At 44.4% G+C, this 25,134-nt stretch overlaps 1 long non-coding RNA gene across 1 annotated transcript in view; it reads left to right on the plus strand.

Moving 5' to 3' along the window:
- The first annotated feature begins 3,371 nt into the window (after positions 1 to 3,371).
- The window catches only part of LOC146817763 (uncharacterized), a 101,863-nt gene continuing 80,100 nt past the window's right edge, over positions 3,372 to 25,134 (plus strand). The window contains exon 1 of the long non-coding RNA XR_014962587.1: positions 3,372 to 3,474. This is a non-coding gene — a long non-coding RNA (uncharacterized LOC146817763). The remainder of the gene's footprint in view (positions 3,475 to 25,134) is intronic.

Consider the following 25,134-nt stretch of genomic DNA (forward strand, 5'->3'; position numbering starts at 1 on the left):
GCTCGGGAAGTAGTAGATTCCCTATTTAAAGAAATAGCAGAAATAGAGGAACTACTCAAGAAAAACAACCCAGTAGAAGATGCAAAGAAAAAACTAGAGGAAGTCAATTCTGAACTTAACTCCTTTAGTGAATATCTTGTCAAAAAGAAAACAGAAAAACTTAAAAAGGATATACGCTATTTTTCAAGAGGAAAGGGTATACCCCTACCTAGGAGCCCAATATTACAATACAGGAAAGGAACAAAGTCAGCAAGCAGATTACCAATTTTGGACTAACAAAAAGATACTTACATTCTCCGACACTTCCGGATCGGATAGTGATAGCGCCCCGGGACCATCAGGAGCTATAAGCAATAGGAGAACTCCGTTTGAAAACTCCAATAGAGGTAACCGTTTTTTGGGGAACCGCAGGGGGACACCAAGATCCAGATACAGAGGCCAAGGAAGGGGCCAATATCAATATCCAGAACACCACTACCAATACTCGGAGAATCAACCACAATATCTCCAAACGAGAAGGAACCAATATTGGAGACAATAACTTACTCCAATAATATGGAAACTATACCCATTTTCAATTTATCACAGTCTGTACTTGACAACTATGCCCTTAATTTGCTAACTCGTGGGCTATCTTTTGTCCCGACCACCACACTCAACAAATTTGAACTTAATCAAGACCTACAGGCCTTTTTCAGAAAAATTAGGCTTAAATAATTCTTCTCTCAAATAACTCCCACTCAGACCAACAATAGAACGGGATTACGCCCGGATTCTAGTTTTACCCCATCTTTAGATCAAGTTGGCCCAGAAGTCAATATTTTCGAGAAGAGTGTTTATTCTAAAATACAAAATTCTATCAAATTTGTACCTAAACCTGTATTCAATTTGAACTACAAGGAATATAAAGCTCTTAAAGATTTATCATCTAATCAACAAATCACCATTAAACCGTGTGATAAGGGCGGCGGGATTGTTTTAATTGATAGTTCAGACTATAAAACACAAATACTTAAAATGCTACAAGTTCCTGAACATTACCATAAAGTAAATTCATATCCGAGCAATAGAATAAAAGAGGAAATACTTGTAATCACTCAGCGAGCTCTGGACAGAGGCTCTATTTGTCAACAAGAATTTGATTACCTAATAAACAGTACTTCAACATTCCGGTTCTCTATGGAGTACCAAAAATGCATAAAAACACTACAAATCCCCCATACAGACCTATTGTATCCACTATTGGATCCATCACAGAACCATTATCCAAATACGTAGACAAATTCTTAAATCCTCCCTGGGTACATCAAGGATACGGGCCACCTCATAAATAAAATTGAGGGACTCATGTTTAATTCCCACACAGACTTTTTGGTTTCTATGGACATAGAAGCCTTATACACAAATGTTCCTCAGAAAGGAGCCTTAGAGGCGGTTAAAAGATCATTGGAAAAGAATAGCGGCACGGAAGACATACTCTTTATTCTGGAATGTCTAGCTATCATACTTAATGAAAACTACTTTGAATTTGATAAAACTATCTATAAACAAATCCAAGGCGTAAGCATGGGAGCAGCCTGTGCACCCAATGTAGCTAACACCTATATGGGTTCGTTTGAAGAACGGTTTATCTTCAATGAAATTGCACCTTTTTTTGAAAATATCCAACACTGGAGCAGATTCATTGACGATATCTTTTTCATTTGGAAAGGCCCAGAAGAACAACTCCATGAATTTATTCTTTGGTTAAATTTGTGTGACAGCCATCTCAAATTCTGTGCTAACATCAGTAAGGAACGTATCGAATTTCTAGATATATGGATTCTTAACATGGAAGGCAAAATTGAGGTGTCTTTGTACACCAAACCCACGGCAAGAAACACCATCCTTCAATACCAAAGTTATCACCCACGTAATCAAAAAGACAACATACCATTTAGTCAATTTCTTAGATTACGTAGGAATTGTACTACCATGGCCAACTTTGAAATACATGCCAATGACCTTAGAGGCAAACTACTCAAACGAGGATATCCTCATAGAGTAATAAGAGACGCATACAAAAGAGCTAAGTATTATAATAGAGAGGCACTCTTGCAACAAAGAACCCATACGGAAGAACAAAAACTAGTATGTGTTACTCGCCACTCTAACTTTGACAACAAACTGCGTCATATTATTGGCTCTCAATGGCATATCCTCAACACAGGTGACCCTAACAATAACATACCCAAACCCATTTTTGCGTTCCGCCGCAACAAGAATCTCCGTAATTCTCTTGTGAAGTCCCACTTTAGCAACACCAATAAGTGGGTACAAAAATCCATCACTGGCAGCAATCCGGTGCTAGGCAACCACAGATGTGGTAGTTGCCACGCCTGTGAGTCAGCCATTACATCTAGTGTTCTGGAATGGGGTAAGCTTAAATTTAACCTTACTGAAATGACTAATTGCAGATCATCTAACGTTATCTACCTTATCCTCTGCCCTTGTCACAAAGGATATATAGGAGAGACAAGCAGGGAATTTCGAACAAGATTGAGTGAACATAAATCCTCAATTAGAAACAAACGTAGAGGGGCCCCTCTAGTTGAACACTGGCTTGCTGAAAATCACAAGGTTGAAGATCTAAAATGGATCATTGTAGAAAAAGTAATGACTCCTAGTGACAATAACACTGAGGCATTAAGGAAAAAAAGAGAAGTATTCTGGATGTTTACTCTCAAGACAGCTGACTGTGGCCTTAATGAACACATCCCTTGGGAAAATGCGCTTTTGTAAATCTTGTGCGCATTTATTTCTCTATTGGTCTTAATCAGGTTTTCTGCTCATATTTTTATTTTTATTTACATTATTTCTGCCCGTTTTTTGCCCCTTCTTACATTGCTATCCCCAACCTCCCTTGAGTCTCATGTTTCGTATTCTGTAAGTATTCCTGTTAATACTGCCTTCATAAGTCACAAATATCTGTGTATGCTTTAATTCTATTTGGCGGCCGTATCTCCATGGGTGTGTCTATTTTCTAGTATCATTACCCTTGGCGGCTTTTTTGTTATTCGGCCTTTCTTCATTACGAATACTTAACGTAGTTCATTCCAGACGGTTGTATCTTTATATATATACTTATACTTATATTTTCCCTACATCTGTTTATGTATATTTTCATTTTTCTTCACCTCCTTCAACATGGCGGCCTCTTTCTGACGCTGTAATCTATTCACTTTCATCGCGCTTCCTAGCTCTTTACCTCCTCCCATTTGACGGCTTCCGCCTGACGCTTGTAATTGTTTTCTTTCATCGCGCCTCCTGACGTCCTTCAGCTGCACGTTATTCACGCCCCCTATCTCTAAGTAATTTTCCCGGGCTTTCTTCAATACTTATATCCCCAGTCCTGGACATTCCAGCCGGAGAGTCTTTGGATACGGACACCGCCCCGGATGGTCTACGCTATCGGCTTTGCTATACAACCTTCAGGTAATTAACATAGCAGCTACGCTTTCATGGCTGTAGCTTACATATCCTTTCTGTTTCGTAGTTAATTGGAGCTCTTGCCTTCATTTTAGAATTATCCTAGCACTTTGCTGCATCCACTTCCTGACCTGATATGTGACCGCACTATGAATCTGCTTTCCGGTCCTACATTTCTTAAATCAATTATGTTTGCGTAAGTCGGATCCCCTTTAGCGCTACTTTATCAGTCTCTACGGTTTTCTACACTCTTTAATTATCTTCGTTTTTTCTCTTCAGCCCATACGTGCTCTGAGTTAAGTTGTTTCACTCTACGTCAGGATCCCAAGACCGCCTGTAACACCATTACCCTACATATAGGCTGGACTTATTTAAACAGCTGTGTTCTTGGGTTCGTATTTGCCTTCACTTTACTAGTCTCCATCCTTCACGACAGTTTATAAAGTCTGTCCATGAAGTCTGTTAAGTATATCATATATTTTTTTACTTTTCTCCCCTTTTTCATTCGCAGCCTATTGGCATTCCTATTAAGTGCATTATTTGCCCTTGGCCCTTCATTTAGCGGTGTCCTCATTCTACTTGTTACCTAGTAGGTGCTATTTCATGATGTTTTCTATTCTATTTTTCTTTATTTTCTTCTTTCCACTATTTCTATCTATCTTTCTTTTCCCAGCTGACTCTTGTGTATTTGGTTGATAGCTCTTGCTTCATCTGTATATTCCGGTAGAAGACCGATACATCTATTCTAGTACACTTGGTGTTATCCATTCTACTCTTTTTCCTACTTTTGGGAATTATTGGTTCTCTAACCGTGTTGCTGGCTCCACTTTAGATTGCATCTAGCTTGTTCGTATAATTAGATTATTTTATATTTGTTGTTTTCCTTGTTTCCACAGACTGTCTATACAAATATTATTATAAATTCTCAAAGCCTTCCTAAAGTTTTCTCTCGTGAGAAGAGACTATGGAATCAGTTGTGAATTATTCTGACACCCTTCCCAACTACTAAAGGATTGTTGCGCCCTGACGAAGGAAATTAGGGTCTGTTGATCCTACTCCGAAACGCGCGTCGGCGCTTTTGTCTTCTACTTATTGTCTGTTGTCTTCTAGGCTACATTTCTATTTTATTGTACATATTTATGAAATGTATCACTGTTTTTACATGTATATTTTTGTTATATAGGGTAATTGTATTGTTTGTTTGTTTGTTTTGAATCAAAACATGAATTCTGCCTTTGTTGCCAAAATATATGTCCTGTTTCTGTCTCACGTTTAATTCCTACTGTGTTGTGACCCAATTAACACGTCTATTTGTACATATAAAATAATGTTTTCAAAGATAAAATGATAAATACAAAAATAATATATATATTTTGATTAATATAATTGTGAATCCAATTCTGTGGAACCTGGTTGTTGTTGTTGTGTGACGATTGTGGAGATATTTCCCACTGTTTAATTAATTGTAGAGAAGAGGTCCTTGTTTAAATTGTGTTGCTTTCCCTGCTCTCCTCTTCTCACATCCCCATATCAGGGACCCTCTTATGTTCATTTACTCTTCCCAGCCCGCCTCCGGGTTGTCTTCCAAGACAAAGCCCACTTCTTTAAATCTCAGGATGTCAAATAGGGTAGAGCCTCTTCGAGTTCTGTCATGGAACGTCAACGGATTGCCACCAGGGATCTCCGAGGCCGCTTTGTGGCCCTGTCAGGGAGAATATCCTTAATCTAGTGTCCACATATGTTCCACCTGCTACACTCACCTCAACCCTGAGGCAGGTTAGCAATGTTATCCCCTCCCTGCCCCTGGGTGAGACAGTGAGACAGTGATAGGGGCGACTTCAATGTGGTCATGCAGCCAGACCTCAAACCACAGGTGTACCTTCCTCTAGAAGGACGCTACATGCAAAGGAACTGGTAGACTGGGCGACGACCCTGGGTATCTGTGATATCTGGAGGGCGTGGAATCCCTGGGGAGCTCACTACACCCACACCTCTGCGGTACACCATACACACGCATGCATCGATATGATCTTCATGCTGGCTCCCAAATGCCGTAGAGTATCTGACATCAGCATCCTTCCCCATGGGAATCTCAGACCACTCACCTCTTCTCCTCTATCTAGGACACTCCTCTAACACACTCCGCCCCATCTGGAGGCTGAATTTCTGGTTCCTCCAGGACAAGAATATCAAGAAGGCAATCGGGGAGGAACTCCGACAATACTTCCTTACCAATCAGAACTCAGTCCCCTCTCCAGGCATTCTCTGGGAAGCGGGTGAGGTCACCATTCGCGGCTTCGCCAAGGGCCAACTCAAAGCTAACCGACTAGACCAAGACAATGGACTCACCCTCCTTGAAGCCCAGGCTACTTGCCTGAAGAGGAGCTCAGCTGAGGTGGTGGATGAATCTCATGTGAGACGGCTAGCACCACTAAGCAAATCTCTCTAGACTCAGCTAAGCTGCTGTGGAGGTCCTCCATTGCCCGGGTGTATGGCTTGGGTGACAAAAATGGAAGGATACTGCATATATTGGCTTCTTATCCTCTGGCAAGCCGCATAGTCCCAGAGGTCCGGGACTCATCCGGAGTCACCCACCGCACGCCAACCGCAATAGCCCAGGCCTACGCCGACTACTACTCCCGGCTTTACTCAGCCCAAATGTCTGGAGTCTTGCTTTCCAAATTGACCAATTTGGGAGGGTTTCACCTTCCCCAACTCGAAGCGTCTGGACTAGATCTCCCCATCACACAAGAAGAAATAAGTGATGCCACCTCCCTGATCGCGGCAGGGAATACACCGAGCCCGGTCAGGTTTCCGCAAGAATACTACGCCGCATACCGGGACATACTAGTCCCCCACCTCTTTACTTTATTTGCAGAGGTCACAGACACAGGGCATTCCGTCCCGAAACGGACGCGGCAACCGTGGTCATCATCCCCAAAACACAACCAGCCTCGCCCTCCTGCGCGGATTACCGTCCAATCTCACGTATTAACACAGAGGTCAAGATATACGCCACGATCCTGGCCCAACTTCTATGACCGTTCTTCAGCAAACTTGTCCACCCGGACCAATGTGGCTTCATGCCGGCGTCTAATACAAGACAATATCTACGGTGTCTCCACCTGGCCCTCGACACGGGCGTTTGGAAATATTTGGATAGTGTGCCTACCGCAGCGGGCCAGGGGCAGCACTTCCGCCGCCTCATCTGAGTTCTACATTTCAAACCTAGAGTCAGAGTACTTATAAATGGAGCTCTTTCAGAGATGTTCCCAATCAGGAGGGGGACGAGGCAAAGGTGTACCCTCTCACCCCTCCTATTCACCCTAGCAATGGAGTCTCTGGCATGCCTCATTCAGACAGACTATCAGGTCCAGGGCTGGAAATGCAAGGGCTCCCATGAAGATAAGATCGCCCTTTACGCAGATGACGTGCTGCTCTACCCTGCGGACCTAGCCCAGTCCGGGCCCAGATGCCTCCAACTTCTTCACACCTTTGAGCAGGCCTCGGGTCTACGTCTGAACCCTGCCAAATCCACCTTAGTGCCCCTTCACCTTTCAAGGGAATGTTTTGACTGGCAGTCAACCATCCCCATTAGGTGCCAATCGTTCAAATACCTGGGGATCTGGGTCGCTTTACTCCCCGAATTGGCATGGTCGCTCAATATTGCCTCACTGGTCAAGAAAGCCAAAGAGGATCATATCAGGATATCATCCAGAATACCCCGTTTCACCTCCTGTGAAATTGGTTCAGGGAATTGGATATCATTGCTGCAAGGTTCCTTTGGGGAAACGCAAGACCAAGAATGACTCTCGCCCACTGCCAGATCCCGCCCTTCGACGGGGGCATGACCAATCTTTATCTATATTACCTAGCAACCCAACTACTCATCCTACACGACTGGTTCAACGGTGGCTGGTCGGATTCAGCATACAGGGTCGAACTGGGGGAGGTGGGACTCCCATGAATTCATGCAATGCTATATGGAGGCCCGGTGCCCAGAGCCCTACCAGCAGTGACTCGAGCAGTCCTGCTGGCATGGCCCTCTGCCCTACGTCACACTCAGTGGGACAACAGACTGACCCAGCAAACACCTCTCTGGCAGGGCTTTTGGCTTAAGGAGGTAGGAGCTTTGGAGGGGTCAGGGGATTGGACCTTATTGGTATTTCACAATTGGGAGATGTGTGGGTGGGGGATCACCCTTCACCCCTCACAATTTTATAGACAACTGCAGCTATGTCACCCTCTCAACTCACACTTACCGACCGGCACAACACGTCCAGAGTTCAGCTCAGTGGAAGCACAGATCATGTTGGGTGACTTGGGGAAAGGAGGGATATCGAGGATATACAGCTCCTTAACCAACAATAGCCCAACAAATATTGACTTGCTCAGCCATCGATGGGAGGCTTCGCTGGGTCCCTTGGAAGACAAGGACTGGTGTGATGCCTTGATGGCTCCTAAAACCATTACTAACTCAGCCAAGCTTCGCCTGGTTCAGCTATACTATCTCCACAGCGCTTATCTCACCCCTGGCTGTCTCCACAGTGCGGCCCTACCACCCACCCCATCTTGCATGCGCAATGAGCTAGAACCAGCAGATTTATACCATATGGTGCGGACATGCCTCCATCTCACCCCGTACTGGGAAGCACTGGAATCTGAGCTTACAGGCGTCCTGGGCTGGGAGGTGCCACACAGCCCCCTGAACCTACTCCTGGGAGTTATGGATGGCCTAGACGGGTCCATGGCAGACAAACTCCTCCTGGGTACCACTGTCATGGTGGCCAAATGAGATATCGCTGCCGCATGGAAAAACTCTGCCCCCGAGTATAACCAAGTGGCACAAAGGCGTAGATTGGTGCGCAGCGCAAGACAAGCCACTGTACGAAGCTAGGGGATGTCCAGCCAAGCACCAAAGGGTCTGGGGCAAGTGGTTGGACCAACTGGAGTAGCGGGGTTTCTTGGAGTGAGACTGTACATGATAATATGGAAAGATGTGGGTCGCAATGTACGTTCGTGCACAACAGAAATAACAGTCAACCACTATACCGGGTTGGAAACGCTAATCTGTGCTATATTGTTCTTCCTGTTTTTCAAAACTCAATAACATTGGTTATCACAAAAAATAGGCATTGCAGTGTTTCACTAAAAACATTTAAATAGAGTATTCTGTATTCAAAACTACGATAAACAGGTGTCAGATTCTTTCTTTTACACTTCCCATGCCACATAATGTAGCCATAAGACCAATCACAAGAAGTACCTGTATTTCTAAGCTGATATAGAAAAAGCTCAAGCACGCTATATGCTTGTAAATGCCAAAAACATTTCTTGGGGTAATATTTTATAGACCCAAGTAAACATAGGGTTCATTTTTGAAAGTCATTTGTGAGGGGCTGCTACACTGCCTGTAGCTCCCCCCCCCCCACACCCCCCTACAACACTAAAAAAACATGCTGATGGAGTCCCTGACCAGATTGAGGCACCACAGAACATGCAAGAATGAGCAAATTAGCCCACGAAAGACATTCTGGGTTGCTCCTCACCTGGAGTAGTGAATAATAAATGAGCGGGTCTATCTGCTCATTTGTTATTGTGTTTAGCAATAGCATGCTGCATTTTTATTTTTTTGTTATGCATGTGTCAACTCATATTTATTTTTAATTGGGGCAGTGGGGGGCTCAAGGCGCCCATGGTCTCTGCAGCTCCATGCATGCAGCCCTGTCCTGGTTGCACTGGTACTGCCCACATTCACTTTGAGTTCCCGCAGGGCAGGAGTAGCATTTTCACTGTGCTCCTGCCCTTTCTGCCTGTGTTCAGGGCGGTCAGGGCACTCTGTGTGAGATCCCCCTGCCCCAGACACGGGCAGGGGGAAAGGGTAATGCTCTGCCCTCAACATGAAACCTAGTCCCGGGGATGGGGTCCCCAGGACTGTAGCATAGACCCTGGGAAATGGGTTGCCGGGGCCATAACATGGCCCAGGAGGAGCGGGACGCCTCCCCCTCAATAAAAATAGAAATACATGGCGATCTCCTGGTCCAGGTCAACCCGGGTGGCAAATAAAATAAACAAAGGTGGATAAAGACTGGAAAATGAAAAGGTTTAAGATAAATTTGAAAGGCTTTCAGTGTGGGAAAGAAGGAAATATCAGAAGGAATAGAGTAACAATATTTTAGAGCATAGAGGCTCAAGCAGTACCTGTTGAGGAGCAGACTTTACCAATGCACTTTGCAATATCCAAACATCATGAGATGATTTCATTTGACCTTATTGCATCTCCAAGATGAGCAGTTATTCTAGGATGAGTTGGTTATCACTCAACAATCCTTTCATTAAATGGATAGCAAGAACATTTTTGGGGGAGCTGAAGCTTGTACTAAACATGCTACTGTTGAAGAAAGTTTAAACTAATCAGTTCATTTCTCATACATAATCTCCAAAGAACTATAACACAGCTGTCTTCAATTTCACATCATGTATTTCTAGATCTGTTTATAAAGCCTAAAGAGAGAATCGTATCTCCACATAGAAGGTTTGATTGTGCTATAGTTTTGATGCCTAACTCAATCGTACTATTTGGTCGATTTACTTACTATCTATGATCAGCGTCAAGCCCTTCACAAATAGTTAGATGAAAATTTGCAAAATGGTCAAATTGTTCCATTGAAATCATGCTGTGCTTCATTATTTTGCCAACAAGTATGAATTTTACAGGTGACCTTGGTAGACTCCTCCCATGGGGTACGGGATATTGTAGCTATATGATCTAAGCTTTGTCCATGTATCAATTACCAGGGTCCGAATCAGGTCACAATCAAGAATCACTTTCCTCTTCCCTTTATCTCAGATTTTCTGCATGCTGTTAGGAATGCCAAAATATTTACCAAGTTGCATTTAAAAGGTGCTACCATCTCTTTGCAGATCTCCCAGGATTTTGCGGCATGGATTAGCAAATTTTGCAGCACAAATATGGGAATTTTGCTACATTTTTATGGCACTTTATTTTGCAATTCTGCACTAGACATAGAGATCTTAATTTTGTGAGATATTTTACAACATGAAAGTTTACACCAAGACATTGTATACATCAATTATGCTGCCAGGTCCATATACTGTATGCATCATGTAGTATTTATATTTTGGATTTGTATACTTTGTGAAGAATACAATTTTAACTCTTTCCAATGGGAAGGCCTATGTGTATTTTGTTTTTTTACAATTGAGACAATTTGTTTTTGGTCAAGGTCCACATATATGACATAACCCTGTTAAAGAATAATACCCACAGGACCTGAAGGCTTGTCTCCTTAGTTTTTAATCTTGGCCATGTGCAATTCTTTTGAGCAGCCCAAATCTAGCCCGATATTTTGCTGCTGGTTATAATGTAAAACCAATAATGCCCTGATGGATTGTTCTGAAAGGGACCGACATCTAGCTGACAGAATAATTTTGTAAATGTTGTTGCTGCTTTCAGAACATGCAAAACTGGTCACACAGTCCTTGTACACAGCTGCAAGCTGGGAAAGGACTGGAATGCGGTCAGCCATCCCACCCCAAATGAGGTCAGTGTTGATCACCCCTAAAATTGAAGACTGTACTGGTTCTGGGCCTACATGTTCAAAGTAGACGCAAATATCCTGATCATGAAGTTCGCTTAAACCAGGGATAATCGAATATGCACTCTTGTCCTTGGGGAGGATGCAGAGTCGTACAGGATTGAAAAGGCGTACTTGTTTCAAGATTCCAATGCCTGGTTGGGTCTCCCCCATGTACTTGCCTACCTTTTCTAGGGAATTTTAGAATGTTCATAAAGCTAGGCTGATATCTTTTTTTTCTGTGCCAGAGTCAATATAGCCCCTACAGAAGTCTCTAGGAATGGTCTCAGTGACTCCAGAGTGAGGACTGAATTGTTTGTGAGGTTCACGTAGATGTCTTAAGTTCTAGATAATCATACACTTTCATTGTCACGGGAGTTTGACTCTGGAATAAGTCCTTCAGACTTAAAATGTTTTGACATTTTCTACCACAATGTCTAATTGAACTTTAATACAGTTTTTCTGGTCGGTGTTCAGAATTCTCTGTATATTTACGAGGGCATCTAGGGGAGACTTGCTGAGTTGCATCTCAGACTCAACAAACCCGCCATAGGCATCAAAGTGCTTGCAGTGGTACTGGACAGCAGTAAACCAAGAATTCCAGCGAGTACCGCAAAGGTCAGGTGCCAACCTTGAGTTTATCCTATGGTTCTCAGCAAGGTGTTGCAGGTACCTTCGCTTTCTGCTACTGGCCATTTAAAAAGATTTATGAGAAGTACAGAAGGAAAGCATTTAACTCCACAAAAGGCTTCCGGAATGACTCACCAACAAGGTTCATGATGGGTGCCAAGCAGGTGATATGTATGGAGTTTTTATAAAGATTTGTCAACACAGTGTTGTATGCCTTGGGCATTAATGCCGCATTGTAATAAAAAAATAACATTCTGAAAGGCTATGTTGTACTGTGTGAGCACCCTCACAACTGCTTGCGCTACAGTCCCATGGTTGCACTGTGAGAGGAACACTGTGTCTGCTAAGTGGGGATGGATTTGATGACCACAAAGGTGGAGGAGCGTCGCCCCACTGCTTTTAAGTAGTGTAACTAAAGGGAAAATAAAATGATAACTCTAAGTCATTATCATTTTATTTTTTTCATTGTTGCGGAAGCTTTGTGGGTGGGGTGGGGCTGCTTTGCCCTGCTGACAGAGCAGGGGAGGGGAGGAGTGGTTTGCACCCCCTAAACTATGCATGAATTCCTGACCGGCCCTCTCAGGCTGGGCAAACATTCAGGCTCACTGACAGAGCAGAGGAGGGGAGGAGTGGTTTGTACCCCCTAAACTATGCCTGAATTCCTGGCCGGCCCTCTCAGGCCGGGCAAACATTCAGGCTCACTTTGCATGTTCTCTACCCAGGCTGCATTACAGCCTAGGTGGAGAACATGCCCAGGCCCCAAATTCCCATCTGAGCACCAAACCATGGCACTCAGAACAACCACAACACTGCATTACAGCGTTGTGATTGGCTCTGGGGAGCCTGGGTGCTTTCTGGGTGCTCTGTTCCTGTTCTGTAGAGGACGGTGGAGAGGGCGGTGAGACGCAGCGAGAAAGTGTATTTTTTCTTTACCACCTCTCCTGACCCCCCCGCTATCCGCCCTCCCACCTCCGATCTGTGTAAATAAAACATTCAACACACATCATCCTTCGACATCATGTGTTTTATCAAATATAACACTGATTTTTTGATCTTACAATTGTTTCTTCACGTCCTCCTTAGCTTCAACATATCTCTCAGGGAAATAACGTTCTTGAAGCTGATGACTTCCAGGTATCGATCCACCATTCTGTTCTTGCTTGTGGAGAAACTTGCGCAACACAGGGTGGTCAGTTTTGCTCAGTGGAATGTTCGGTGCTGTGCAGACATTAACCCACTCACTTATTATTTTCTGATTTGAGGCACTGGCAGTGAAAAGTGAGTTCATAGTCATCTGACGGGCACGTTTTGGTGAAGAGGGAGAGTCATGAACATCTGCGCAGCACTTCATGCGTTGCATGCATCATGTCACTGTACTATCTGGCTCGATTGGCTGCTGTTATCTGGGTAGCCATATGTGGTTGATGCTTCACAGCCTTTACAGGCTGCATAAACTTGCCCATCCTGCTTTTGGTGTGTTGCTCGTTGCTCCCTCGGAATCCAAAAGATCTATCAGGGAGAGTGGCGCCCTTGCCTGAGTCGTCTTTGGGGGTTGTGGTGCAGTCACTTGCCTTACTTGGTGTTATTTGATGCATTCCAAAGGTAAAGAAAAGCATTGCACTAAACTCTGATGCACTTGCAAATAAAGAAAAAAATAGGAAAACTTATGGAAACAAAACCACATTGGAAAAAGGCACTTTTCTAAAAATAAAAATAAAAAAAAGCAGGCAACAGTGCCTAAAGGGTGTGTACGGAAAATCCAAAAGTTGCTCCAAACCACCCCAACAAACCCTAATAATAAACACTGCAACCAGGAGCAATGCAACGTGAACATGAAAAGCATGGAAAAAAAAGAAATGCTGTTTAATCAAGAATGCGGGGGAAGCATCCAAACTCAAGATGCTTGAGTTCATGGGCTCAAAATGCAAACCCCCTCCCCAAAACAAAGAAATTAAAAAAACAATTGTATGTGGGGTGCCTTTTGGCCAAATGCTATAAATCATGTGTACCCAAAAGCCCCCAAAGAGTGTAAATGTGTAAAGCATAAACAAAGACATAAATGCAAATGTAAAAAAACACAAAAGAATACAGAGAATTCCACCGCAAAACCATGAGTTGACTTTGGGCCACTTCTGTGAAAAGACATGATACAAACTGCATGGGTTCACCCAAGTTCCTCCTACTCATTCAAGTAGGACTTCACAAATATCGATGAAGACCCCAATGTTCTGCTGTTTAGCATATGCATTATTTATCTCCCAAGAAGTGTGCAGAACCCAAAACTTACCTGCGCTGTACAGCAGCAAGCATATCTTGAAGTTGCCAGTCCGCCCAATGGCTCTAGAACCAGCAGATTCTTTCCTCTGCGCCTCTACAAAAGAACAAAAAAGAGTTAGACCAGACTAGCCCGCTTCCAGGTCACCCTACTCCACAACACTGCCATGTACCCTACCACGCCACCCGTAAAAACCACAGCCCCCCACACTGCCACCTCTCCCAAAACACTACCCTGTCTGCTTCTGCCAAACTCTGCCCTCTACCATGCCACCCCCACCCCAACAAACTGACCCCAAATCCTTGCACTGCCACTCAGGCAGGTGGCCCCTAAATTAAAATATCAGTGTGTGCTGCGTGTGCGGCAGGCCCAAAACAAACATTTTTAAACAACAATGCCCCCTGGGCCCGCCACGTGCCGCGTGCCCCATGTTCGGCAGGCCCAAAACAAATATTTCAAAACAGATCTACTTCTATTCGGATTTTGGTGGTGGTCCATCCCCCTAGATGTTAAGACATATGTTCAGTCCTATGGAATGTGGGACAAAACCTAAGAGCATACTCAACCAAACTCTGGTCTTCTGCATCCTTTGGAAAGGCCAAATCAACTCTAAGGGGTCGATTCCAGTGTCATTCGGAAGGGCTCTGAATCGGATTTGGGTTTGCCGAATCCGATCCGGAGCCCTTGTTTCCCAACCACTCGTTCCCAGTTCCGAACGACCAAGTACGATGCCTGGAAACCGTTAGGGCTGACAGAATTGGTTCCGAAAGGCATTCGGAGATGCCGAGCCTTTCCGGAGCCGATTCGTACAGCTCTATGGACTTGGTTTCCGAACAAGCGACTGCGATGACCGATTTGGACAGCCTTTCTAAATCGGTTTGCCTGGTATGGAACGGCTGCCGGAATCGATCTTTAGGGGCCCGAAGCAAGCCCCCCTTTACCCGTGGCCCTCCGAATCAGGCCTGTGGGGGTACCCAAGGGACCCCTCTTCCCAACCATGCACAATGTGGCAGGCACCATGGGTGCCCGCCACAGGGTGCATGATTTTCCCTAGCCACCCCTTTCTTCAATGGGAGCCTGTGTTCTCGTTCCAAACAGAGGCTCCCATTGAAGTCAATGGGAGTACGACCGAATCGTACTCGGTCATTCTGTTTCCCACCGATCCGAGTCGTACGAAAAGCATTCCGGAACCGATTCGATCGGTATGCTTTCCGAACGAGATCGGAATCGGGCCCTAAGAATTCATCTTCACTGATTTTCTTGTAGATTTATCAGTCAGAAGGATGTACTACTTTCATGGTAACATGATTAGACTAATTTACAAAGATGGCTCATGTTTCACCTTTACCAAAGATTCAATCTGTATGTCAAATAGCAAATGTATTTGTTTTGTATGTTTTTTACCTATGACACGTTCTTCCCAAAAAGTTCATTTCAGATGGAGATGTGCAATATATTTCCAGATTCAGGACTCATTTATGTAATACATTAAGTTTTTAAAGAGCTTTCTCTTCAGGATTTCACCCACAGACAAAAAGTCAAAATGAGTGATTGAAGACAACTCTTTAAGGGTATTTATGTTATTTTGTAGCTGCAACACAATTTTACTGGAAGTATCTTTTCCACACTTCAGAATTTGCCTACAATAATGCTAAACACTCTGCTACCAGATATAGCTCATTTTATGTTTGCCAGCAATAGTTTTCATCTGAGTCCTGGCATTTCAAAGTGTTATACAGCTCCTCAAAGAGACACAAAGCAAACATCTCTATAATCTAAATATTAGTTAGGAAAATGTAAATGTAAATGTAAAAAGTAAAAAAAAATGTAAATGTAAATGTAAAAAGTACTTGTTAAGCGCGGTTGCTGCCCGAAAGCGTCCAAGCGCTGAATAGAAGCAGGGAATGACTAGGGGGAATCTAGGAGGAGTCGGATTTGGCAAACAATAGGGTCTTTAGATTTTTGCGAAATGAGAGGAGGTCAGGGTTGGATCGAAGTGAGATGGGGAGAGCATTCCAGAGTTTGGCGGTGTTCAAAGAGAACAACCTGCCCCCCGACCTGGCTCGCTTCACTCTGGGAACAACAGCAAGGAACGCCTCCGTCGACCGAAGGTTCCTGTTAGGTTGGTAAGAAATGATAAGGTCAGAGTTGATGGCTGGGGCTGATTTCCAGAAGGCGCGGTGCGCCAAGCACAGCGCCTTGAAGGTAATTCTCTGCCTCACTGGCAACCAATGGAGAGTTTTCAGAGCAGGTCTGGCTGAGTGAGTGCGCGAGATTTCCAGCAATGTGCGGGCTGCACAGTTTTGAACGACCTGCAGTTTTCGGAGGGTTATCTCCGGTGCCCCTACATATAAGGCATTGTTCGAATCCAGACGAGACTGGATGAGGCCTTGTACCGCCACATTTTTAGCCTCTAGGGGGAGTAGCGGGAGAACCTTCCTCAAGATCCTAAGTAGGCCAAAGCAGGTGGAAGACAGTTTTTTGGCCTGAGTAGAGAAGGAGAGTTTATTATCCAGCCACACCCCCAGGCTTTTGACACTGTCCTTGGGGGTGGGAGGGGAGCCCAGAACACTGGGCCACAGAGAAGTGAAGGGTACGGGAGAGGTAGGGCCTAGGAGCAGAAGCTCCGTCTTATCACCGTTTAGTTTTAGGGAGGAGTTGGTCATCCATCCCTTGACGTCCACTAGGCAATTTAGGAGGTCGGCTGCGGAATGCCTATTGTTCTTCGTGGCCAACGAGACCACAAGCTGGGTGTCGTCGGCATATGACACAATTTTAATGCCATATGGTTCGACAACACCCGCCAGCGGCCTCATGTATATGTTGAACAGTACAGGGCTCAGGGAAGAGCCCTGTGGTACTCCGCAGCTCAGAGGTTTACTCGAGGACACCATCTCTCCGTCGAAGATCTGAAACGACCTCCCAGACAAAAAGGAATCGAACCACCTTAAAGCGTCGCCTGAGACTCCGATGTTATGGAGACGGTCCAGCAGGGTGGTATAGCTGACCGTATCGAAGGCGGCACTTAGATCAAGGAGGATCACTGCCACTGATCCTCCCTGGTCCAGTATCCTTCGAGTTTCTTCGGTGACGGCTAGCAAGGCGGTTTCAGTACCATGCTTTGGTCTAAAGCCTGTCTGGGATGTGTGTAGTAGAGAGTGGTCCTCCAGAAACTGGACCAGCTGCGGGTTTATATGCTTCTCTAACACCTTGCTGGCCCAAGGGAGAAGTGAGATGGGACGGTAGCTGGAATAGTCGTCTGGGTCCAGGCTGGGCTTCTTCAGCAGCGCCCGTACCATGGCCTGCTTCCAAGCTGTGGGGACTGAGCATGCGGAAATAGAAGTATTTAGAAGATCCCGGATGACAGGCAGAGTGGCTGGGCTTGCCTGCATTAGAACTTCTGGAGGGGCGGGATCACGGGGGGAGCCAGATTTTACTTGTCGTGCCACCTTGCTTAAAGTGTCAAGGTCCAGAGGAAGAAAGTGCTCAAGGGAAGGTTGATCTGGGTGCCGAGGTGCTTTAGGGGGGGAAGAGTGAAGTATATCCAGAGTTATGTCTGAGGTGGGGAAGGTGGAGTAAATTTTTGTGACTTTATTATGAAAGAAATCCGCAAGCTCGTTGCATTGATCCTTGGTTTTGTTGGATGGGGGTGCCGTGTTGGCGATGGAACAATGTTTTATGATCTGGAAAATTTCTTTAGGTTTAGATTTAGCTTCTAATATTTTCTCAGAATAATAAGTTGCCTGGGCCGTTCTGATCCCTTCTTTATAGACTTTGATCGCCTCTTTATAGGAGGCCTTTTTGTCTGGAAGGAAGTCTAAGCGCCAGGCTCGCTCTCGTTGCCTGCAGAGGCGTTTTAGTTGTCTTAGAGAGTCAGAAAACCAAGGGGCAGATTTCTGTAGTCTATTCGAAGAGGATTTACGAACCGGGAGGATCGAGTCTAACGAATGGGTGATCCAGTTTTCGTAGTGGGAGTTGGCCACATTAGGATCTGGGCCAAGTGAAGGGTAGGTGGAGTCTAGTTTAAGCAGCCAGGACTCCAATGGAAGTTTAGACCAGTTCCTCCTAGAGGAAACTTGGGGAGGGAGCTGGGGGGTTTTGTGTTTGACCCAGGTGAATGGGACCAAAAAATGGTCCGACCATGGGAGAGGGGTGGGTTGATCAGCAATTAAATCCGGACAGTTACTGAATATGGGGTCGAGTAAATTGCCTTTTTCATGAGTCGGGGCAGCAACCAGTTGGGACAGTTGGAGGGCTTCCAGATCATCTAGTAAGTCCTGAGCAATGTGGTCTGAGGGGGAATTAAAATGGAGATTGAGGTCTCCTAAGATCGTGTAGTTAGCGGCAGAGAGAATTCTTCCCGCTATGGTCTCAGGAAGAGACCTATGAAACTCTTTTACAGGCTCCGGGGGGCGGTATATCAAGGTACCAGAAAAGGTGTTGTTGGCGTTGAACTCTATGCAGAATGCTATGCTCTCACATTCAGGAATAGTCTCTGCTGTGGTATGACATCGGTACTGGTTCTTCAGAATGATCGCCAGACCTCCGCCTCTCCCTACCGGTCTATCTGCTCTAAGGATATAATATCCTACGGGTAAGGCTTGAACTACGTCTGGTTCAGAGTGTACGGTGAGCCACGTTTCTGTCAGAAATACCGCGTCTGGCTTATGTTCTTCAAGCAGCATGGCAATCTGTGTACTGTGTTTGGGCAAGGAGCGGCAGTTTAACACGTACATACGGTACGTTTGTGTTGTGGCTAACGGGGGTTTGCGGAATGAGTGCTTGCACCCTGGACATCGGGCGGGTAGCTCTAACGGCGCGAAAGTGTGGGAGCACTGAGAAGTGACAATCCTACCTATACTGTGTAGGGCCGCCGAGCTGTAAGTCCCACTGTGGATATCATGAGAGCCAAATTTTGTGGCCCCGGGTCCCGGCTGGTCGCGGACGGGCGCAGACGGGCTTGCCTTAGGCGCGCCTTCGGCGCGCCTAAGGCAAGCCGTTGCTGCGCGTTCTAAAGTTACACATATTTGTGGGGCCGTAAGGTGGGAAGTGGGCGTGGCCTCAAGGGGGGCGTGTCCAGCGGCGAAGGCAGCCGGTGCTCGGGTCACGTGAGCGCTAGGTCCGCTCTACCGTGCCCTGAAGTGCGCAGTGTTACACAAGTTTATCACAGTTAAAATAGGTACGTTTTTTAAAAAATTCAGTGCAATAAAGCAAAATGCGACCTCTCCCGGCTTCCGCCTCAGGAGTCTTAGCTTCACTCGGAGCGCTAGCGAATCAGCGCTTTTAAAGGCGGGAAGTGGGCGTGGCCTCAAGGAGGGGTGTCCAGCGGCGAAGGCAGCCGGTGCTCGGGTCACGTGAGCGCTAGGTCCGCTCTACCGTGCCCTGAAGTGCGCAGTGTTACACAAGTTTATCACAGTTAAAATAGGTACGTTTTTTAAAAAATTCAGTGCAATAAAGCAAAATGCGACCTCTCCCGGCTTCCGCCTCAGGAGTCTTAGCTTCACTCAGAGCGCTAGCGAATCAGCGCTTTTAAAGGCGGGAAGTGGGCGTGGCCTCAAGGGGGGGCGTGTCCAGCGGCGAAGGCAGCCGGTGCTCGGGTCACGTGAGCGCTAGGTCCGCTCTACCGTGCCCTGAAGTGCGCAGTGTTACACAAGTTTATCACAGTTAAAATAGGTACGTTTTTTTAAAAAATTCAGTGCAATAAAGCAAAATGCGACCTCTCCCGGCTTCCGCCTCAGGAGTCTTAGCTTCACTCAGAGCGCTAGCGAATCAGCGCTTTTAAAGGCGGGAAGTGGGCGTGGCCTCAAGGGGGGCGTGTCCAGCGGCGAAGGCAGCCGGTGCTCGGGTCACGTGAGCGCTAGGTCCGCTCTACCGTGCCCTGAAGTGCGCAGTGTTACACAAGTTTATCACAGTTAAAATAGGTACGTTTTTTAAAAAATTCAGTGCAATAAAGCAAAATGCGACCTCTCCCGGCTTCCGCCTCAGGAGTCTTAGCTTCACTCAGAGCGCTAGCGAATCAGCGCTTTTAAAGGCGGGAAGTGGGCGTGGCCTCAAGGGGGGCGTGTCCAGCGGCGAAGGCAGCCGGTGCTTGGGTCACGTGAGCGCTAGGTCCGCTCTACCGTGCCCTGAAGTGCGCAGTGTTACACAAGTTTTTCACAGTTAAAATAGGTACGTTTTTAAAAAAATTCAGTGCAATAAAGCAAAATGCGACCTCTCCCGGCTTCCGCCTCAGGAGTCTTAGCTTCACTCAGAGCGCTAGCGAATCAGCGCTTTTAAAGGCGGGAAGTGGGCGTGGCCTCAAGGGGGCGTGTCCAGCGGCGAAGGCAGCCGGTGCTCGGGTCACGTGAGCGCTAGGTCCGCTCTACCGTGTCCTAAAGTGCGCAGTGTTACACAAGTTTATCACAGTTAAAATAGGTACGTTTTTTAAAAAAATTCAGTGCAATAAAGCAAAATGCGACCTCTCCCGGCTTCCGCCTCAGGAGTCTTAGCATGGTCAAAATGGTCAAAGACAGGCTAACAAACATCGAAGACCTCTCCCAAATCATAAAGTTGGAGATAAGACCTGACTCTTTTCCTGCCACCTATAGATTCATAATCAAAATTATCTCCACAATTTTACTACCCGTTATTATTATATGTTACCTTAATCCAGTAACTGTCCATTTAAATGTGCCCACGTTTGTGGTGAATTCATTCTACGTTCCATGTGCCAACTCCTAAAAATGATATTTTGTATTTTTTTTAATGCATTCTGTTTTTCTTTCAGGAAATGGGCTACATTAAAAAAAAACCCATAAAGTTATTTAAAAACTGTTGCAGACATGGTGGTCGGTAGACCCCAGCCGGCTACCATGCCTGACATTAAAGCCAATCCTAGTGGGTCGCAATTTGCGACTGACCTCTGCATATCAATAAGGCAGTTTGAATTGCAACTCACCACAATTTGGTATTTTGTGAACCAACTTACATAGGTTGGTTCGCAAAATACCAGTCGCAAAATACCAATCCACTTGGTAGAAGTCAGTGCGCAAATTGTGAGCACTTCTACCGTATACATTTTAGTGCATTCCAAATAATAAATCATATTGAAAAAAGCAAAACCATTGAGGAAAGTATACTGCATCAAAATATAATAATGTAGCATACAATATAGAAGGAGATTTGTTCAGTGCTGGATCTGGAAAATATTTGTCCTAGGATCCCTGAAATGAGGGATCAAATGATGGTAGCACAAAGGGTGTGGGGTCATGTGGCAGACTCATGACCAGTGGAGTCAAGCATTTAATTTACAAATTTAGCAACAATGACAACTGTGATAGCAAATATTACTCAAGTGGTAACAGACAAACTATTTTTGGAATATTTTACAGGTTACGGCACCTACTGCAGAGTTCTTTGTGTACCCATCAATTTCGATTTCAAATGATTTTATTAGTTATTTTCAATAGGAAAACACAAAAGAACGGCATATGGTGTACAGAAATATAAAATTGACTTGATACATCAGCTGGGAAGAAACATAACAACTTCAATAGTATGATGAACAGGAAATATTATCACAAGCAATATACAAGAAGCATGGAATACACTTTCTAAGATATAATAACACTAAAATAACCGGTGATGCATTTGCTGGAGAAATCAGCATGCAGTCAAGTCCCAGGTTTGCCTCATCATAAAATACAATAGAGGGTTAATGTGCCTGCTGCAAAGTGTAACATACAGGTCACAGATTTATATTTTATGTAGGCAGCCCAGTGGGTTATTGTGCAGAGATTATTGTTTTACCTGCAAATCACAAGTTATAACCCTTGTAATATAGCTCAGTAAGTTATAAACCAACGTCAAGGAGCTCTGAGCAAACTGAAATGCTTAAGTGTAGTTTAATGTTGTTTTTCACAATCTTTCATTGTTCTAAAGTTGCTAAAAATGGTTCTGTTGGATGGTAGGAAATGCTTATTTGTAGTAAATGGTATTCACATAGGCACATTTATCGGATGCTCTTACAGTGCATGCCTATCTCTTACATCCGGAGGTTGGAAAACCAAAAACCTGCACCAAAAATCATAGTTCAGCTCAAGTACTTGTGAAGTCACAGACTGACTGTCTGGCTCCTCCATGGCACTGGCATCAAGATGTTAAAGAAACAGTTAGCCCTCACCCAGAATAAGACTGAAACAAATGGATTGGTGAGTGTCCCTTAAGTAAGGAATTTGTTTGACCCAGCTGGAACTGAAAATGAGAGTTCCGTGTCGCATATCGCAGAGGTCGCTGCTCTGAATGCACAGCAGGCAAAGTGTGGGCACTGCTGAATTTGGCCCGGTGTTGTCAAATTGCACCTGCCCAGTCAGCCCATTTGACTAATGTCAGCCCAAATTCCGGATGCAGCTCAATAATAGTTGCAAGATCCAGGATTTGGTTCGATCCCTCTCATTTCTAGCACTGGATTTGATCTAGTAGCATAGGCCATATGTACGAAAGGAATTGGCATTTCTTAACGGACCGAATCGCAATTTCGGGCTGTTCAGAAATGCTAAATTGCCTTTCCTAATGTACAAAAACATGTTTGCGGTCGCAAAATGCAATTCCTACCCTCTAGAAATCACATTTTGCGAGTACCAAAATCGGAGCTTGCAAATAAAGATTTTCTATTTGTGATTTCCTAAGCACATGTACAAAGCATTTCATAAATGCGAAATAAGTATTTAGAAAATGCTATTACCATCGGATCCAATCCGATCGTAGCCATGTGCAATTTATGAAAAGCAGCCCAAAAGGCATTTTTTAAAGTGCCATGGAGCTTGTACATGCCCAGAGGGCATCAGAGCGCTTTACATGAGCACCACTTACCTTTGCAAGTAGGGGGCTAAAGGCCATTGGTACCAATGTTTTACACTCCCTAAATTGTGATTACCGATTAGGAATTTGCAAATTAGGAAATGAAAAACCATTCGTACAAATGGCTCTAGGGCTCATATTTATGAATGGTTTTGCATTTCTTAAATTGCAATTTCATAAGAGCGATTGCGACTCCATATGAATCGCTTTAGGAAACCACTATTTCTGTATGTTCCAATATGCATTTCCTAAATGGCGATTTCTTAGGATTCACTATTTCGAAAATGCAAATTGGAAGTTTCGGACATATGGGCCTTTGGAGAGCTGCTTTCTAGCCCAGACTTCCGATACTTGACGAAAAATCAAATGCTAGTCAGCAAATTGCTTTACTTTTATGTGCAAGATTGTAAATATTTATGATGTCAAATCACCAATTGCACTAAAAATGTTCCTTGTAAATGGCCCTTCGTCTTCTTGGAAATTGGTTTGACCGGTATCAAATACTGACAATTAATATACGGTAGAGCATGAAAGGATATACATTGAAAATAATTTGAAAGTTTCTGCGGGCAAAGCCACAATAGTTATGTGTGCTAGAAGATAATGGAATCTGTTTGCAGGTAATGCATTATACCTGCCCATGCTGTCACACAAAACACTGAATTATTGACATGCAATTGTGCCATTTGTATTTCAAACAAGAGGCATCAAGAAAAGAGGACGAGTGAATTGCAGCAGTGATATCCTTATTTTGATGTGTCTTGATTTGTTTTGGCATTGCTCAGATAACATGTTTGCTTCGTAGTCTAGCATTTAGTATTGCTATGTCTCATTTGTATTTCTGTAGGTAGTAATACACTTTAAAACATTTCTAAACTATAGAAAGCAAACTAGTAAATGTGTTACACCTGTGTGAGGATTAGTGATTCCCATTTCACCATTACATTTGCTTCATGGTGCCACCATGAGTGTCGCTACAGTTCAGGTTTCTACATCACCTCACATTGCAATGTAATCACACAAATATCACAATTCTTTGATTTAATGTACGTTGAGCCCATGTTGCAGGCAATATGGAATGATATTAGGATTAACAGTATTTTGCACACCAAAAAAATCATATACCACATGTTGCATGAAAAATACACATTTAATTATTTCTTCATTTTGCTACCCAGCTCGCTGGAGTTTTTCTCAGGATTCAGCACTTGCTACACCATTATCTCAGCCAACCCCTGCCTAAGCAGGACATGTTGCAGTAAAATAAAATACAAGACAAGTGGCACATTGTGTTTCTGTGTCTCTTCCCAATTTCCACAAAGATTGTAGTTGGGTTACCATATTCTGCATACCCACGCCGCAGCATTTCTGAGGCTCCTCTTCCTGTTTGCTGATAGTTTGGGTCTCTTTCCACAGAGATTGATTGGACTGACCACTTTATTGGGCTTTTGATTGAACTTCTGTGATTGAAGGGTTAATGTTAGAGCTACTCCGTGGTTACTAACGATCAATATGCACATTTGCAGCAAGGAAGAGCACATTGGCGTTCACTTTTTGCTTTATCCTTCCAGGGGGGCGGCCTTGTCCTGACATAGTTGAAGTCTCCTACTATACATATCGGTTCAGGCACAATGTCTTTGTTGTCCAGAGGTGGACCAATTTCTATTATGCAAAGCTGCCTGATAGAGATTTACATAACTTCTTGTATTTCCTGAAACACCCCCTTCTTATGACAAGCCTGCATCCTGTAACCCATGCCCACATACATTTGTCTCTTTGCTTCTATGATTATCTGAGGGAGTTTTAGTACCAATAATTGTTTTGGTACATGCAAAAACTCGACTTTTGAGAAATGTTGGTTGCTATTAAGTGGGCGATACACAGGTACTTCAAGAAGATATGATATCTCTTTTAGTTTGCTAAGATGCTTGAAAAATGATCAGTCACTATTTGTACCTGGGCCATTGGGAATAAGTAAGTCATGCCTTTCTTTATTCTTGCACTTAGAGTTATAGAAAGGAGTTCATTATGATACGGAAATATGGCCCTCAAATGCTTCAGCTTTGATGTCTCCCTCTCGTTCACCCTCCAATCCGTGGGACCCATATTCACAAAAGTAATCTGAGACAAAATACTAACTTTACGACTTTCGGTATTCACAAAGGGCATTTCGGAGTAGTAAAGTTAGGATTTTGTCTCAGTTAAACTTAAGTTTTACTTAAGTTAAACTTAAGAACGAAACGAACGTTTTATCGAGACATAATCCTAACTTTACTACTCCTAAATGCCCTTTGTGAATACCAAAAGTCGGGATTTTGTCTCAGT

This window comes from Triturus cristatus, chromosome 6, assembly GCF_964204655.1.
Source record: "Triturus cristatus chromosome 6, aTriCri1.1, whole genome shotgun sequence".
NCBI classification, from domain to species: Eukaryota; Metazoa; Chordata; class Amphibia; order Caudata; family Salamandridae; genus Triturus; species Triturus cristatus.